At 42.3% G+C, this 17,776-nt stretch overlaps 1 protein-coding gene across 2 annotated transcripts in view; it reads left to right on the top strand.

The window, feature by feature from the left end:
- The window catches only part of LOC130102397 (uncharacterized), a 39,687-nt gene that overhangs the window by 16,204 nt on the left and 5,707 nt on the right, over window positions 1-17,776 (top strand). Inside the window, exon 1 of one of the 2 annotated variants that reach the window (XM_056268422.1) lies at window positions 9,537-9,634. The exons of the other annotated variant lie outside the window; for it this stretch is intronic. The gene's annotated coding sequence lies outside the window, so the exon portion shown is untranslated. Of the gene's footprint in view, window positions 1-9,536; window positions 9,635-17,776 lie in introns of those variants that run through there. 2 annotated transcript variants of the gene reach the window in all.

Below are 17,776 nucleotides of genomic sequence, written 5' to 3'. Positions count from 1 at the left end.
CATAGTTTCTGCACTGTAATAATATCCATTTCACAATATCAAAATGTAGATTTACTGAAATTACAATTTTATTCAACTTGTGCAATCTTGGAAACTATTGCGCAATCATACTTTCCATATCCAAAACATTTGACATTTATTTTCAAATAATAGTTTATCAGATTGGTTGCTGTGCTTTCACATTTCAAATTAACAATGACTTTGTTAGTAAAAATGTATATAAACATTGTAAATGCTGAAAACCCATAGGGTGTACGTAACTTACCCAAACGCAGTCTTGAGAATGCGCACTCACTTCTCCAAATCGTCAATTTACAAACCAGTTGCACCTCCAAAGATCGCTTTTATCAATGCCATTGATGCTTTTATCTTTCTAGATGCAATTATAGAAATCAAAACAGTTTATAAACTATAATAACACACGCAAACTCGCAGATGGATAGATGCGAGTTCGCTTTCAGTCAACAGACTGGTGACCCGGAAGTGATCCAGGGAGCAGCTGCGCGTCGGTGGGAATACCGGCTTGTGAAAGGTCCGTCTGATATGTGACGCGAGCTTAGTTATTTTGAAGATATTTCGATCTATGATTGTCTCACAATGTAATAACCTACATTGAGACATTCCTTAGAATGAGAGCTTTATTGTAATATATGATTTGACTGTTTTGTGAAATATATAAAAAATAAATATTTCTAGAAAGATTTCTTCGCAATCATAAAGCGGAAATATTTGCCTGGGACCAATGCATATTTAAGCTAATATTTCATTTGATATTGTTTTATAAAACCGAAAGTGATGGTATTCTTTGTAAAGTATAGATTCTAAGCTTTCAAATGATACCAAGAATGGGGTGATACCTTATATGGAAGCCTATAAAAAGAACGTACGAAAATCATAACAAAGATTTTTGGCCCCGGTACTGGGATCGTGGATTTTTAAGATCGGATTCAGAATTTATTAAACTGTTGTGTAAATGTAGTAAAATCAAAACAAAATGTTACATTTTCTAAAACAACATATTGAGTGACTCCAAACAGCAAAAAGGGCCAAATATAATTGCATTAGGAACAAAATAATAAGTAACCCTTTATGGTAAGACTTTATTTTACAGTGTCTTTCTTACACCTACATGTAGTTACTGCAGTAATTACTATAAATTGTGCCAAGTTACATGCAACTAACCCAAAACCAACCCCTGATCCTAACCCTAACCATAAGATAAGTATAGCTAAATGTAGTTGATTATTATTACTCAGTTCTTAAACGTATAATTACACTGTAACACAGACACCTTAAAATAAAGTGTAACCAATTTATTTTAAGGTGACAGGTACACGTTACTACATGTACTTACTATAGTAATAACAGTAAATTATGTATAATTAAAATAACCCTATACCAAACCCTAACCGTAACTCTATAGTAAGTACATGTATTATGTAAGTACAATATTACTCAGTACTTATTTAAGTGTAGAAATCAGTCACGGGGTGGTGATGGCGCAGTGGATAAGACACATGCCTTTGGTGTGAGAGACCCGGGTTCGAATCCACTGTGAGACACCAGTGTGTCCCTGAGCAAGACACTTAACCCCTAGTTGCTCCAGAGGCGTGCGACCTCTGACATATATAGCAATTGTAAGTCGCTTTGGATAAAAGCGTCAGCTAAATGACTAAATGTAAATGTAAATGTAAGTACAATGTAACTAAGTCACCTTAAATAGTGTGACCATCTGGAAACATATAATCAGAGTTAACTTTGCACAGTCATTTTCATTTTCATTTTTATCTTTTTCTATTTTTTAGATTATTATTATTAATAGTAGTAGTATATTTTTGTGTGTGGCTTTTTTTTCCAATAAGAAAACAGGCAGAGAGAGGAGAAAGGACTGAAACATGATTAGGCTGGACTCAAACCCAAGTACATAGGTGTTGCTAATGTATTGTATTGTCACACTGAGGGAAACAGATATAACCAGCCAATAACATTAACAACACTGAACAAAGAACTGAATGAAGACAAGACATGAATACACAAATTAACAGAAGAGCTAATTTATTGGACAACAGGTGAACTGAATCATAAATCAAGGTAACACACTGGCACACACTGGGAAACTGGGTCACACTGGCAAACAGGCACAGGGAAAAAAACAGAACCAAAACACAGTGAATTTCAACCAAACCAGAACATAAGAGAATATCCAATCTTACTCCCTCGATGTGACAGTCCCACTTTCTTCACACAATTTTTTCCAGCTCTTCAAAGCACAAAAGTCTGAATATTATGCAATTCACATGTTATTTTTAATATGATTACAAAGAAACATACAAAGATTTTCCTCTTTTGTAAAACTAAAAGTCGATCAATCAAAAAACGCAAGTGTACGGCACCAGAGATTAATCTTGATGGCACTCGCAAAGAAATTGATTTTATTTTTTAAGAAAATTAATAAATAGATGCATCGTTGAAGAAATCAACTAGCTAGTCACGACTGTTTCCCGAAACCATATTGTCGCAAAGTGGTCGTTCAACCACGTTGGTTAATGACGTCACACATGTGGTGTAGTAATAACTTATTTTAATTAAACTGTTTGAGATCAAATTAATGCTATATGTTTTGATATAAATTACAGACATGGCATCTGAGGAATATTTCTAATTTTTCTCAGTTATTTCGCTTTATTTCCAGATTCAGTTATAGGCTCATTCTTACGTAGTAGAGCACGTTCGCGCATGCGCAGTCTTCAAAAACGGTGCTTTAAATCTCTTGAAAAACTCAAAGACGTAAATGACATTTGCAGGTTGTACTGAATGTCAGCTTGCTTATTTGGCTCAAGATAAGGATTTATTAAGTCCACATGTCAGGCAATCTAGAAACTATGCTTCTAACCACGGGTCGAAAGATGTCGTTCCAACCACACAACTTTGCGATGCTGTTTGCGAATGTTCGTTGGAATGATGGTTTCGGGAAACACCGACTAGTTGAACTATGCTGGTAACGACGGAACTTGCGACCATAGCTGGCTAACAATGCTTTCGGGAAACGCACCCCAGCTCAGTTCAGTTTTCATTTAATGGTGTTAATGCAGGCAGATCAATAATATTGTTGAAGATTAAATGTCCCCAACTAAGCAAGCCAAAAGCCAAAGGTGACAAAGGAACCAGTGGCAAGGAACCAAAACTCTATCAGGTGACAGAATGAAAAACAAAACTTGGGAGAACCCAGGCTTAGTCGGGAGGCCAGTTCTCCTCTGGCCAACGAATGAACAATGTATGATTATGATTCAGGCAGCATTACAGGTCAGAAGTCAGAATGGACCAGAACATTCAGAATATTTATCCAGTTCCATCTGGTTAAAGATCGGACTCATCATGCCGGTATGAATATGGGTTTCACGAGTTCACACTTACAAATAAGTCAGATAGAATAAATGCGTATTTGGCGTGCTGTCCGAGGAGAGGGCTCCGAGTTAGGTATTCGGCCCGAACCCAGAGCACTCCCCCCGTATTCCTGGCTGTGAAATAAATAAATAAGATAAGCCAAGAGTGAGGAGTCGGGGTGGTGGAGGGATGCTGAAACTGTCAAGGAATGTTAGGTGAGTTGACAGAGTGAATATTTATATGCTTCCTCTCGTGCTGATAGGGTAGACATGGTAATTGTTTGATGACCAGTTGATTGGAATGATTACTTGAACGTGCTCCTCCCGAACTTTGTTTATAAAACATAATTTGTTGAGGATCAGTGCCGAAAGCTGTCGTGTCAATGAGGCCTTCACAGGGGAGAGTCTAGTTGACACAATCTCTGCTGACACTTCAGGGATTTGTTGTGGTCGTGTCTAGGCACAGGTCCTCCATCTGATCTGGATAGAGCCCAGATCCGGCTGACTACATCATGTGTTGTGGTTGTGTCTAGGCGCAGGTCCACCATCTGATCTGGATACGGCCCGGATCCGGCTGACTACAGTAAACCTCGGAATAAACAGAAGGACTAACATTAGCGTAGATGCCATTCTTCTTATGACGTAATGTGTACATCAGGTGTTATAGGAAGTCTTCCCGGTTCCGACTGACAGTTTATGCAGCCTAATAATCATTTCACTGATTTGAATAATAGAAATGTATAATGTTCTATGTGTATGCTAGGCTAAAGAGATGTGTTTTTAGTCTAGATTAAACTGACATTGTGTGTCTGCTTCTCAAACAATGCTAGGAAGACAATCCCAAAGTTTAGGTGCTAAATAGGAAAAGGATCTACCGCCTGCAGTTGATTTTGAGCCTTGTGGTACTCCATACTGAACTTGTGATCGATGTGACATCTCTACATTTACTGCTACAAACTGATAACGGTCAGATAAGTAAGAATTTAATGTCATCGCTCTGCTGCAGAATATTAACGGCATCAACATTGATTCCATGTGATAATATTAGATCTAAAGTATTATTACGATAATGAGTGGGTCCTGACACGTGTTGAGTTCAGAATATCTCTAAATGACAATCCCAATCAGCCAGTCCTCCGTCTCACTTCCCTCGGCCACAGGTGTCGCGGGCTAATAGTACACAGCTGGAACAAACAAACTAATAATGATGTGACCATGGTAACTAAAGAGTGATGTGAAATCAAACAAAGCAAGGCATGAACTGTGAAGAATAACAAACTAAAAGTCCTTGAACTGAATAAAACTGAACATAATGGTAACAAATGTGTTGGACAAGTGCTGCAAATGTTTTAATTTGTTTGTGTGTGTTGCTGACTGTGTATATACAACGCATTCTCATCCTTTGGCGTCATATAGGTGACGCCATATGACACTTTGTCGAAATCTTACGCACAGGGCATCCTTTAGCGTCAATATAACACGCACTGTTATGGGTAGGTTTAGGTCTGGGGTAGGGTACGGTTATGACGCCTTGGGATCTGCGTCTCATATTCACGCTAAACGATGCCATGTGCGTCGGATTTAGACGAGCGTCACCTGTATGACGCCTTGGGTTCTGCGTCTCATATTGATGCTAAAGGATGCCATGTGCGTAAGATTTCAACGAAATGTACAAAGCGTCACATGTATGACGCCAAAGGATGAGAACGGGCTGGTATATAACAGGTACTTATGATAAACAAAACAGTGTGTAATCAGTGTTGGGAAGGTTACTTTGGAAATGTAATAGGTTACAGATTACAAGTTACATTATTTTAAATGTTATAAGTAGTGTAACTATTTCAATTACTTGATTAAAGTAACTGATTACATTTGATTACTTTTCTAATTTCCAGCACTGATACGCATTTTTATCACTCGCCCTAACGTGGCAACTCTTGTTTGATTAATTGTAGCCTAAAGAACCAATCAAAAGCATCAGAATAGCATTGCTTTACTAAACAGCCTTTATATGGCAGGAGACACTGTGCACATTAAAAAACAGGCAAAGCAATAAATGAATACAGAAAATATTCAGATGTAACCCTCTTTGTAATCTTCATAAGTAACTATAATTCTATAATTCTATCCAACAGATTAAGTGTTTCTGTACTGTCATATTCACATAATTTCACAGGTTTCAATAACTTTTTGCAGAGTGGTTGGTATTATCAGGATTATCAGTTATGGCCTAATGGTTAAAGAGTCAGACGGGTAACCCGAAGGTGAAGTAGCGCTACGCAAGAAAAAGTGCAGGTACGCTTAAGAGTAAAACGTAGAATTGCCGGTACTGTGTACCGGTGAATACCGCCCCACTTCGAGCACTGATTATGTCCAGCCCGATCTCACGGCAATTCGTACGAATTTTACGAGGTGGCTAATTCGTACTAATTCATACGACCTCACTCGTACAAATTCGTACGATTTTTGCTAATTCGTACATATTTTACGAGTTACCAAATTTATATGAATTCATACGAATGACCTACCCCTGACCCCGCCCCTAAACCTACCCATCACGTGGGTTTAGACAAATCGTACGAATTCATACGAGTGAGGTCGTATGAATTAGTACGAATTAGCCACCTTTTAATCACTCGTACGAATTCGTACGAATTGGTCGTGAGATAGCGTTGTTATGTCAGGTAAATGTATCATGCCAATTTCATAATCAGTTCAAAGATAATCAATACAATAACATCGAATGCTCTAGAATAAAGAGAAAAGATGCGAACCTAACATTGAAATACATGATGCTAAGAGTTTTGGTCACTCTTAGCATCATGGGCCAACTTTGAGTTTAAAAAGGCCCTGAGCCTTCATTTGCATTTCATTATATAGCTCTTCACATGGAAACATTTGCTAACAATGGTAATTTGCATTCAGAGTTCACACCCTTTGAGAACAGGAGGGTGTAACTCTCCCATCCTTCTTTGTGTGCATGTTATCTCTAAACTCTTAAAAACCTTGTTAACTCTTGTTTTACTTCTTTGAGAATGAGACCTTTGTACCAGTCGCACTGAGACATTTCAAATGATACCAAACATGTATAATACTGTATGATAATTATTCACATTAAACCATATAGATTATTGGGTGAACTTTGGTGGTCTCAGCATGAGAGAGGGGATGAGGGGAAGAAATGTAGATTAGGATGATTCGGAGGTGAGACTTTCGTCTCGGATGGTGATGCTACCTTCACAAGAGTGAGTTCAAATGTTAATTTCCAGCAAGGTTCTTTGTCTTCTCAAGGAGTAGTCGTTCCTCACAGTTCTTCCAGTTTCTACAGCTTACACTGGATCCTCGACCCGAGCGGAAGAAGCTGCCGGACGGGCTTCCGCACAGGGAAGGAGGGGATGTGAACTATCAGACGAGGATCGACAAAGTGCCGAAGCAGTCTCGATCGCGTCTGCTATCTCTCTGCGAGCTCCACGATCTGAGCCGCCGCGCAGCCGGACCCAAACCGCGGGGAGCGCGAGGCTGGCCGGCTTCATCAAATATAGCCAGGCGGGAGCGCAGCACTCTGATCGATAGTGCTTCACAGTGGCCGCAAACAACCCTCTCGAGGGCTGCCCGGGCGTGCTGCGCTCCCAAACAGTAAACACACATCTCGTGTGTGTGTCCACCCGTAACATAACGAGGGCAGGGTCTGCACACACTGATGAAACTGCTCGCTTGCCATCTCTTTTGATATATACATATTAGACAAACAACACCAAATAGACGATTCACACAACAGAGAGCACTTGCTGAAGAGCAAAAGCTAACACTGTTTTGTGACGGCGTCCCTTTGTAGCTTCCGGGTGTGCCGTCACACTCTACGTCATCACGTCACTGTAGCTTTGCGCCGCCATCTTTACGACCGACGGTCTCAGTAATGCCTGCAATATGTTGTGCAGTTGGCTGCAACAACAGCCGAAAGAGGAACCCGAAAGAGGAAAGAGGTTGTATAAGAAAAGGATAGAAGAAAGAAGTGGTTAGCTGTCATGTCTCATATTGTATCATGTCTCATTTACGTCTTTTACCCATCCAGCCACAGCATATTGATATGCATCGGTACTCTTGAAAGCCTTCAACCGATCCCCACTGTATGGGGAGGGGTTATGCACAAGATATATATATATATATATATATCATGGAAGGTAAATTGGGGCATGTCTGGGGCAGATAATAATGGACAAAAGAAAACTAGGGGTAACAAATAAGGATCGGAGCCTAAAATAAAAATTTTCTCTAGGTATCTCTGTCTCTCTCTCTCGTTCAAATGGTTTGGGCGGCCATACCGGGCGAGATGGGACGTAAATATGGCGGCGTTCCATTTGGTAGTGACGTAGGTGGCATCTATGAATTGACAAAGTTCGAGTTCCCTCGAAAGGGAACTGCATTATTTTATTTTAAAAAGTAATTATTTTATTGGCAAAATATTTAAGTTTGTCTTGTATATATATTTTTTTTCATTAGATCAGATAAAGTTTTAAGCTGTCATATGGTCATGTTACAAAACGCCCCTCATGTGTTAAAATGTGCCCCACCAATGGGGCAAGTTGTCACATTTCACTTCCATTTTTCGTGGGAAAATAAAGAAAAAAGTAAACACTGTAATAATGAAACAAAACCACATAATTCTATTAGACTTGTGGATTTACACAAACTGAGAAAGTCAAAAAGTGTTAAGTTGTGCTCGGCTGTTAGCCTGGTAATACCAGACTCTGCTACTTCACTTTGCTTCGTACACAGAGTCTGGGATAGCATAATAGAGAAGTGTTTTCTCTCTCGCTAGGGGGCGCGTACTGAAGTTTAAAATCATTGGTTACCCGTAAGCCAATCAGATAAGTTTGTTTATGACGTATGTTATGCGCCGACACAGCAGCATCGAACCACAGACATCATGCATCGAACTCAAATCTATGATCGAACTTCCACTGTAAACACTTGATGATGCGAGCGAAATACCCGAGTGAACATGGCTGTAAACGACTTTTTTGATCTGTGAGTGATGTAATAGAATGACTGCTGCGCTTGACAGGGCACAAACGAGCAGAGAGAGAGAGAGAGAGCCCCGGCCGCGCGCGCGCACTCCCACGTCTACAAACAACACGAGCGCTGTCTTGCTCTCTCTCCCTCGCGCATTTTCATAAAAATCAATCGACAAGATAGTAAGAGGTCGGAAGACCGCGGTTTCACGTGGAGCATTTGGAGATTTTTAGAGATTATAGACTCTAGGAACAACATCTCAATGAACAACATCTCAACTATAAAGGCCTGTCTCATATAAGTTAGACGCCTATCTCAAGTACAAGCCGGTGCAGTTCGACGATTTGGGCAAATAAAAGCCCGGGCTATTATTTGAAGTTTTACGGTATTTAAGACCTGGAAAAGAAAAGAGACACTGACCTGTCAAAAGGCTCCCCAGTTTCTCGCTGACGATCGGTAATAGTTGATAAATTAAACTTTTCCCAAAGGGAGTAGGGCCACAACATCACCTCCATTCAAAATGTTTAATACACACTCTTCGTGTTCGGGCTTCAGTTTGCTAATGCCGGGAATATTCTCCACAACAGAGCGAATTGCATCCGCGTCTCCATATCAGCGGTCGTTTTCGATTTTTTCCTGACCTAATCTTAAACACGGCGCTTACCGACTACGTCACGGCTTTCAGCCCGCCCTCTGTTCGTTGATTGGCCAGGCTGTTTTCAGGCCGGTGGAAAACAGAAAGATAGGCTGCTATCTCAGACTGACTACAGGAGCGAAATGAAATTAGCGGAAGTAGGAAGTCTGACGTAGTCAGGCTACTCGGCTGTTTCCTACATCATGTGATATTCCTTTTGTTTGCTGTGGGACATTGGCCATAAAATACACTAAAAATACAACATACAATGATCCTAAAAAATTATCATTTTATTTGTGTGCTGTAATCCAAATCTTTATAATTCATACTCAAATGTTCATCGCTTCATCAACAATTGCAGAACAACATCGTAAGGAACTCTGGAAACATGTAGTAGACAATGTAAACCGACAACAATGTGACATTTCCTTTATGCTGTTTTTTCAGAAATAGAAACTTATTTTCTCAGCACACTTATGTAGAAATGAAAGTAAAAGTGTGGCAGGTTCAGGAAATGTAGGCTAGATATCTAGTCTGCTCAATTTGACAGCTGAAACGACGACAGTCTCCGGTTCCACACAGACTTTATCTGTAAAGATATAAGGTAACTTTCCTTCAAATTATTATGATGCTTAAAAATGTTAATAAATAGTTTAACAATCCAAAGAAATACAACAACAGCATTGTTGATAGCAACAACAAAACTCGAGAGCATGTAGATGTGAATTTGATAACTTGTACAATAAATATTCGTACTTGTATGTGAACATTTATTCTCACAGCTCCAATGTGAAAACCTGTAAAACAAAAATCTGAAGTTGAATGTTGAAATGTGCACTCGCAGACAATAGTCACAAACCTGTAGGCCTATTCTGAATGTGAAGCTGCGGACAAGCCATCACAAATGTGTACAATGACATTCATAGAAATGCAATGACTACGGAGCCCCTAAAGGGACCTTTGCAAAAAAAATAAAAAAAATAAAGACTATCGCGTGCGCGCGAGAAACGTATCTCTTGCTCACGATTATTGATTAATAGGCTATATCGCAATTTACGGTTTGCGTTATAGCATCATTAATGCAAATGTGGAACGAGGAATGATATGTACGGAGCTTATTTTTCATCAATAATCGCAGATCGCAACATGGAAGAAGAATTTATTGAATTTTTAAAGTTAGTTTAAATTTTTATTCTAAAAAGACAGGATCAAATTTGAGTTTTTTACAAAAAAAAAATACATTCAGTTGAACTGAAAGAAAGTGTATGTCTAGAATAGCTATGTTGTAAATGAGTTTATAGTTTGTGTTCATTAATGTTATAAGTCAGTATAGCAATTATATTAATATAAAATTAAATACCCTGTTAAATGGCCGTTTAGCGCTCCGACTTCGACTTTAGAAATGTTTTATAACATTTATAGCCTTTTATAGCATATATGTATAGCCTATATAATATTTTTTTGTTAATATATCTTCATTAGGCCTACATAGGGATATAATTACAAAATACTAAAAGTAGTCAAAACGCATCTAACACATCTAATAAGTTATTTATTTTTTTACAACATTGTGCTTAAGTAATTGTGTCATCTTTATAACAGAAGATACAATACAATAATCTTCAAGATACAGTACAATCTTCACATGTAGGCTATAAAGGATTGTCACCTTAAAACAGTGTTTTGTGAAGGAACAAGCAATGCTAGAAATATAGAATATTAATTTAATCTTTATTTTATTCGTTCATTAACTAATTATGCTAACTCAACTCAATGTAAATAGATGGATAGCCTATCCGATAAATAATAAGTTGGCTAAATAGGTTTTATTTACTAAAGTTTTATAAATCTAAAGATGCCATAGACTAAAGATTTTTCTAGTCGACTAGTAGTCATTTATTTAAGCAATTAGTACAAATCTATTAAATACTTGGTGCATGGAGGAATATAGCCTATTCTGCGCTCAAGCGCATGGGTGTTTACTTGTGATAATCTTAGCCCTGAATTATTATTGTCTGTATTATGACTGACATTTGACGAATTTGTTCCTTTTTTGGGAACTAAAAAGGAAAATTAGTTGGGATTTTGGGAACTGAAAACTTTCGCGTGCGCACTGGACACGTTCCCTTTCGAGGGAACTCGCGGTGCGTCACTTGACGCTTTGGGAACGCCCCCAGCGTGAATGCGTCTGAGCATCAATGTCAACTAGTCCAATGGAAAGAATGAGCGTCACGGGCGGGTGACGTCATGACCAGGAAGGCATAAGAGCACATCCGGTGAAACGCGGCATCAGCTTCTGTGTCTCAGCAAGCGATCTGTGTTACTCTGTCTCTGTCTATTTATTGTTGTCTGTTCGATATTATTGGGAAGAGTTATGGCGAAACAACTTTACAAACTCTGTGCTTCTCCCTGCCCGCGTTATTTAACGGGTGGGGACACACACGAGCTTTGTGTAGTTTGTTTGGGAGTGGAGCATGCGGTATCAGCCTCCGAGGGGGCTGATTGCAACATTGTGAGAAGCTTTCGCTTCGCATGCTCCACTCCCGCCTGTCACTTTTCGAGGAAAGTGGCCAGGCTCGCGATCCTCGGGGTGCAGGACACGCGTCTGCCGAGGCAGCGCGGAGAATGCATTCCTGTGGATCGCGAATAGGATCTCGTTACGGGGTTGGAGACGGGTCCGCGGATCTTATCTCCTCCCTTTCCACGAGGGATCCAGTGCTCTCTCTCCGGTCTCGGAAGCCCGCGCTGCAGTCTCTTCCGCCCGGGGAGAGAAATCAATGCTTCAGTGCTCTACCTCCGAGGAGGTAGATGTGCTGGGCATTGAAAGTGTACACAATCATGGGGGAAGTGGATTTGCCATCTCTTCCCCAGCGTATGAGAATTATATATAGCCTATATATATATATATATATATGATAGTTTATATATTATATATAAAATAAAGTGTATATATATAAAGAATGTATATAAAAAAAATATATATAATAATAAGCTGGTGGAGGTGTTTACTAAGGCTGTAGATAAATTAAATATTTAATGGCCAGCAGAAATAAGGGGGCACTCGTCCTTAAAATAAATTGAACGAGTTTCCTTCCCTCTATTTTTCCACCTCCATCACGGGGCCTTCCATTTTTCCCGATCTGCACAGCGAGCTGTCTAGATCATGGAAAAAGCCTTACTCATTTTTTAGCCCCACATTCATGTATATTCAGATATTTGGGGGTTAAGAGAGTATGGCTATGGGGCAATACCCCGGGTAGAACAGACACTTGCGAGCTATGTCCCCCGGTTCAGTATCGTCCCTGAAGGCGTCGGCTTCTCTCACTAAACCATTAAAGAAAACTATTTTTTAATCTAGTGGGAAAAGCATATATGGCAGTGGGTCTAGCACGAGCCTGCTTGCACACTATAGCAGTGCTGCAAGCATATCAGGCTGACCTGCTGTGGTATTTGGACAGAAGTGAGGGAGTTTGGCCCGATGGGGTTTGAGAACTCCGTCGGGCCTCAGATTTATCTCTCAGGGATGGCAGCCAAAGAAATGTGGTCACTGAGAGACACCTCTGGCTCAATTTGATGGGAATCATGGAGAAAGATACAAGATAATCTCTCCCTCGCTATGTCCAACCCACTGGGGCTGCTGGGCGTGAGCAGCTCCAGCCGGCTAGTTTCTCATACACAACACAGCAGCCAAAGCCTTCAAAGCAGAAGCCGGATCCGAGGACCGTTCTTCATGCTGAGAAGGCTGCGGCTCAAAAGAAAAGGTCTGGCGCCACGGCGTCAGACCGGTGAGGGCAGCCCCAACCGGGGTGGAATTGTGTACATCTCATTATACGGTGCCCTTTCCATCTCTGTGCCCTCAGGGGACCGTTCTGCCAACCCCGCCACCCTTGGTGCTTCGGGGCGCAGCGTTCTCCAGCGAGCTTCTGGCGCAGCGTCAACTCGACATTGCGTCGGACTCGCGCCCTCTGAGGGGGGTTCGAAAACAGTCAGTTCGGGTGGTTCCTGCCAGTATGTTTCAGGTCCCCGAACTGGCTGTCTTTATTACACCAGAGGCCAGCCTCGAGGGGCTGGTTCCCTTGGTAGATTTTCTGGCAGCGCGGAAGCTACTGCCAAATATATCTCTATGGGTAATGGTAATCTCTCTGGTAATGGAGCAAGGGGTAAAGGCCCTGTTAGCAAAGAAAGCTATAGAGCAGGTGTACTCACCCGACATTGCGTCGGGTCTTTACAGTCGTTATCTCATTGTTCCAAAAAAGGATGGAGAGCAGCGTCACATATTAGATCTTCGTCTGTTGGAGTGTTTGGTGCTGGAACTCAAGTCCAAGATGCTGACACTCAAACAGATCGTGACTCAAATCAGATCCGAGGACTGGTTTGTCACGATAGATCTAAAAGACGTATACTTCCATATCTCCATCCTCCCTCAGCACAGGAGGTTCCTGAGGTTTTCTTTGGGGCAAAGAACACCAGTATCAGGCACTTCCTTTCGGTCTAGCTCTATCACCCCGCACATTCACGAAGTGTATAGACGCAGCTCTGGCCCCGCCAGGCTGCAGTGTATACGCATTCTGAATTGCATAGATGACTGGCTGATTCTAGCGGAATCAGAACAGTTAGCAGTTCGGCACCGAGGTGTCGTTCTCGCTCATATGCAGATGTTGGGGTTGAGGCTCAATGCCAAGAAGAGTGTGCTTTCTCCAGTACAGAGAACAACTTTCCTTGGTGTGGTATGGGATTCAGTGACGATGCGGGCCACTCTGTCGCCCGTTCGTGTAGCTGCTATCCTAACAGCCACAAAAGAGCTGAGGCTAGGCCAGTCACGCACTGTAAAACAGTTCGAGAGACTGTTGGGTCTTGTGGCAGTAGCGTCCAACGGGATACCTTTTGGCCTGCTGTACATGAGACCTTTGCAGTGGTGGCGCAGGACCAGAGGGTTCTCCCCGAGGGGAAACCCACTTCGTATGATCAAGATCACGCCGCCGTGCCTTCGTGCCTTGGTTATGTGGAGGAAACACTGGTTCTTAACCCAGGGTTCGGTGTTGGGAGCTCTTTGCCATCGAGTTGCTATCTCGACAGATGCTTCCCTCACCGGCTGGGGAGCGGTATTGGAAGGCCGCTCAGCTCAGGGCTTGGGAGGAGTCATCATCTCGCTTGGCACATGAATTGCCTAGAGATGATGGTCGTCTTCAATGCGTTGAGACATCTCCTCCCAGACCTGAGGGGCCATCATGTGTTGTTCTGAAACAGTGACTGTTAGGCCTCAGGGCAGCAGCGTTCAATGTGATACCCTTTGACCTGCTGTACGTGAGACCTTTACAGTGGTGGCTCAGGACCAGAGGGTTCTCCCTGAGGGGAAACCCACTCCGTACGATCAAGATCACGCGGCAGTATCCCCGCGCCTTGGTTATATGGAGGAAACTCTGGTTCTTGACCCACAGACAACACGTTGGTGGCCTATTATTTTGGTCCCTCAGGAAATTACGCTGTCTGAGGGCAGTGTATATTCCAGGGGGGCCAGAATATTGGAGCAGACACCCTGTCGAGGCAGGGGCTGAGGCCAGGGGACTCCACCCCGAGGCGGTGGAGCAAATATGGGAGTTTTATGGCCAGGCAGAAGGGGATTTGTTCTCGTCTCAGCATACGACGCACTGTCCACTCTGGTTATCCCTCACTCAACCAGTCCCCTCGGGGCTGGTTGCTATGGTGCAGACGTGGCTGAGGCTACGTCTGTACGCATTTCCCCCTGTTGCTCTGCTCCCAGGAGTTCTGGAGTGATTCCGCCAGGATGGAATAAGCCTATTTAGTAGCACCACCCTGGCCGAGCTGAATTTGGTTTGCGGACCTAATTTTTCTCCTCGACGGACCTCCCTTGGAGGTCCCGATCAGGAGAGACCTTCCGTCTTAGGCAGGGGATGCAATATTGCACCCCCGGCAGGGGATTTGGAAACTGTGGGTTTGGCCTCTGAGGGGGCCCAACTCATAGAGAGTGGTCTCTCAACCGAGGTTGTTGAGACCATTCTAAGCTCCAGAGCTCCCGCTACGAGGAAACTATATTCACTATTTCGAGAGTTTTTCACTTCTTGGTGTTACCAGCGTCAGTGGGATCCGGTTAACTGTTCAGTAAACACAGTATTCGAGTTTCTGCAAGAACGCTTTGTATCAGGTCTATGTCCTTCCACGCTTAAGGTATACGTGGCGGCCATTGCGGCTTTCCACGCCCTGGTGGGTAGTACATTTTTGGGTCGAGACCCCCTGATCACTCGTTTCCTTCATGGCACTTTGAGGCTGAGGCCTGCAACTTGCACTAGGGTGCTGGCTTGGGACCTTGCAATAGTTCTAGAAGGCCTATCTGGGGCTCCCTTCGAGCCATTAGATTTGGTCTCAGAGAAGTTCCTTTCTTTTAAGACTATTTTCTGCTAGCTATTTCGTCCCTATTAGAGTCAGACCTTCAGGCCCTTTCGGTCCCCACCTGCCTTGAGTGCACCGGGGATGGCCAAGGCAATCTTACCCGAAACATGGATATGTTCCAAAGGTGCCTACCATTATTCCGAGGCCTATTGTGCTGCAGGTTTCTGTCCTCCTTTTACATCTGCGGACCAGGAAAGGCTGAACCTCTTGTGTCCAGTGCGAGCACTGGATACTTATGTTCGTCGGACATCTTCAATGAGGAAGTCCGACCAGTTATTTATTTGCTTTGGATCACCTAAGAAGGGTCTTCCTGATTCTAAACAGACGGTTAGTAAGTGGATAGTCGAGGCTATTTCACTTGCATACGAGTACTCTGACCATCCGTGTCCCTTGGTGGTCAGAGCTCACTCAACAAGGGGTATGGCGGCCTCTAAAGCCTTGTTATTTGGGGTTTCTCTCCAAGACGTTTGTGATGCGGCAGGCTGGTCTTCACCGCTCACATTCGTCAGGTTTTACAGTTTGGACCTGGATGCTGCCCCAGGTTCTCAGGTGCTTAGTGCTTAGTTCCAACAGACTGACACTCAGGTACTTGGAATTCTGGCGTTTTCGGTATTCTCGTTCCCAAAGCGTCAAGTGACGCATCGCGAGTTCCCTCGAAAGGGAACGTCTCAGGTTACTACTGTAACCATAGTTCCCTGAGAAAGGGAACGAGACGATGCGTCACCCTGCCATACTTCCTGCATCCCTGTGATCGGCTTGCTTCGACTTTTTGAAGCTAATGCCGCGTTTCACCGGATGTGCTCTTATGCCTTCCTGGTCATGACGTCACCCGCCCGTGACGCTCATTCTTTCCATTGGACTAGTTGACATTGATGCTCAGACGCATTCACGCTGGGGGCGTTCCCAAAGCGTCAAGTGACGCATCGTCTCGTTCCCTTTCTCAGGGAACTATGGTTACAGTAGTAACCTGAGACGTTTCTCGTGCGCACGCGATAGTCTTTATTTTTTTTATTTTTGCAAAGGTCCCTTTAGGGGCTCCGTAAATGATAGACACAAACTTGTAATATATATTTGCATTTAATCTTATATTCACAATCACAGTACAACCTCAATTAGGCACTTGCAACTTCTCAAATCGGTCACTGCAATTTCAAATTTCGCGCCATGACTTTTGCTACTCTTTTCGCGATATATTAGGAGCAGAGAAAGGGGGGCGGGAGCGGGGGTGTTCAAAGGAGCAGTTTTATTTGTTGGCGCAAAGCCAATGAAATGGGACTTCTATTGTACGCGATGATGCGTACAATAGAATACTATAGGGTCAAAGGTTCCTTCCCAGCTGTACCCAAAGTGTCTCACTCCTGCACTTCCACAGGTATACAAACATACATAAATTTCCTGTTCCCACACCACACTACAAATGATAAAAAAAACATAAAAAAAAACATGTGACATTCCTTTGCAATATCTACTGAAAGATCAATGAAAATCACATTTTTCCATTACATGATGCACATAAGCTCTTCGGTGCTACCCTGCATTGGAGACTTTTATACTGTTTTTAGCAATTAAAGATAATTAATGCATAAACCATGGAAACCAATACATTTAGACAAAGAAAACTGATCTAGAAACAGAACAAAAACAACTCTAAACAACAAACTGAGAAAATTAAACGTAACAGATTTTAGATTTTATGAAATTGTTGTATTTAAGGGAACATTTACAAAATATTATAAATAATTAAAGGTTTTGTCAAAAACAAAAAAAGCTGTGTTATCCTCATTATCTTTTGTATACAAGTTATGTGTGTTTCCATTTTAGTTTGTCTGGTCACTTTTACATTACCTTTTTGCCTGTTCTGGATTTTTATCATTAAAACTGTGTTAGATGTTTATTCATGTCTTCCTGAAAACATTAACCTGACTCCGCCAGATGGATTTGCTCCGCATATCCATCTGGAAACCTTCCGTTGAAGTAGTTTTGGTAAAGGGGCGAAAATACTGGTTAGCTGATTGGCCTATGTTGGTGATAGACGGGCCAAATCAACCAATCAGATCAACGAAGCATATGACGTACTAACAGAGCGTATCTTTTCCTCTGAGAAAAGCCTCCAGAGCAGTGTTTTGCTCTTCTTTCAGTGAAGAAATACTCTGTAATTCCGATAAAACTTGCTCGATAGCCACGCTGATGCTAGTTTCATCCGCTGAAGCCGACATGTTCTTTAGACTGAACTGACGCGCTTCTCGTTGCGTCACACCTCAACCCGCCTCAAAGCCAACGCTGATTGGACGTTCGTTTGGTGAACTGCTCCCAAATTTTCTTTAACGGAAAGTATCCA

This window comes from Rhinichthys klamathensis, unplaced genomic scaffold, assembly GCF_029890125.1.
Source record: "Rhinichthys klamathensis goyatoka isolate OS25496 unplaced genomic scaffold, OSU_Roscu_1.1 h1tg000271l_1, whole genome shotgun sequence".
NCBI classification, from domain to species: Eukaryota; Metazoa; Chordata; class Actinopteri; order Cypriniformes; family Leuciscidae; genus Rhinichthys; species Rhinichthys klamathensis.
This window is presented reverse-complemented; position numbering and strand designations above follow the sequence as displayed.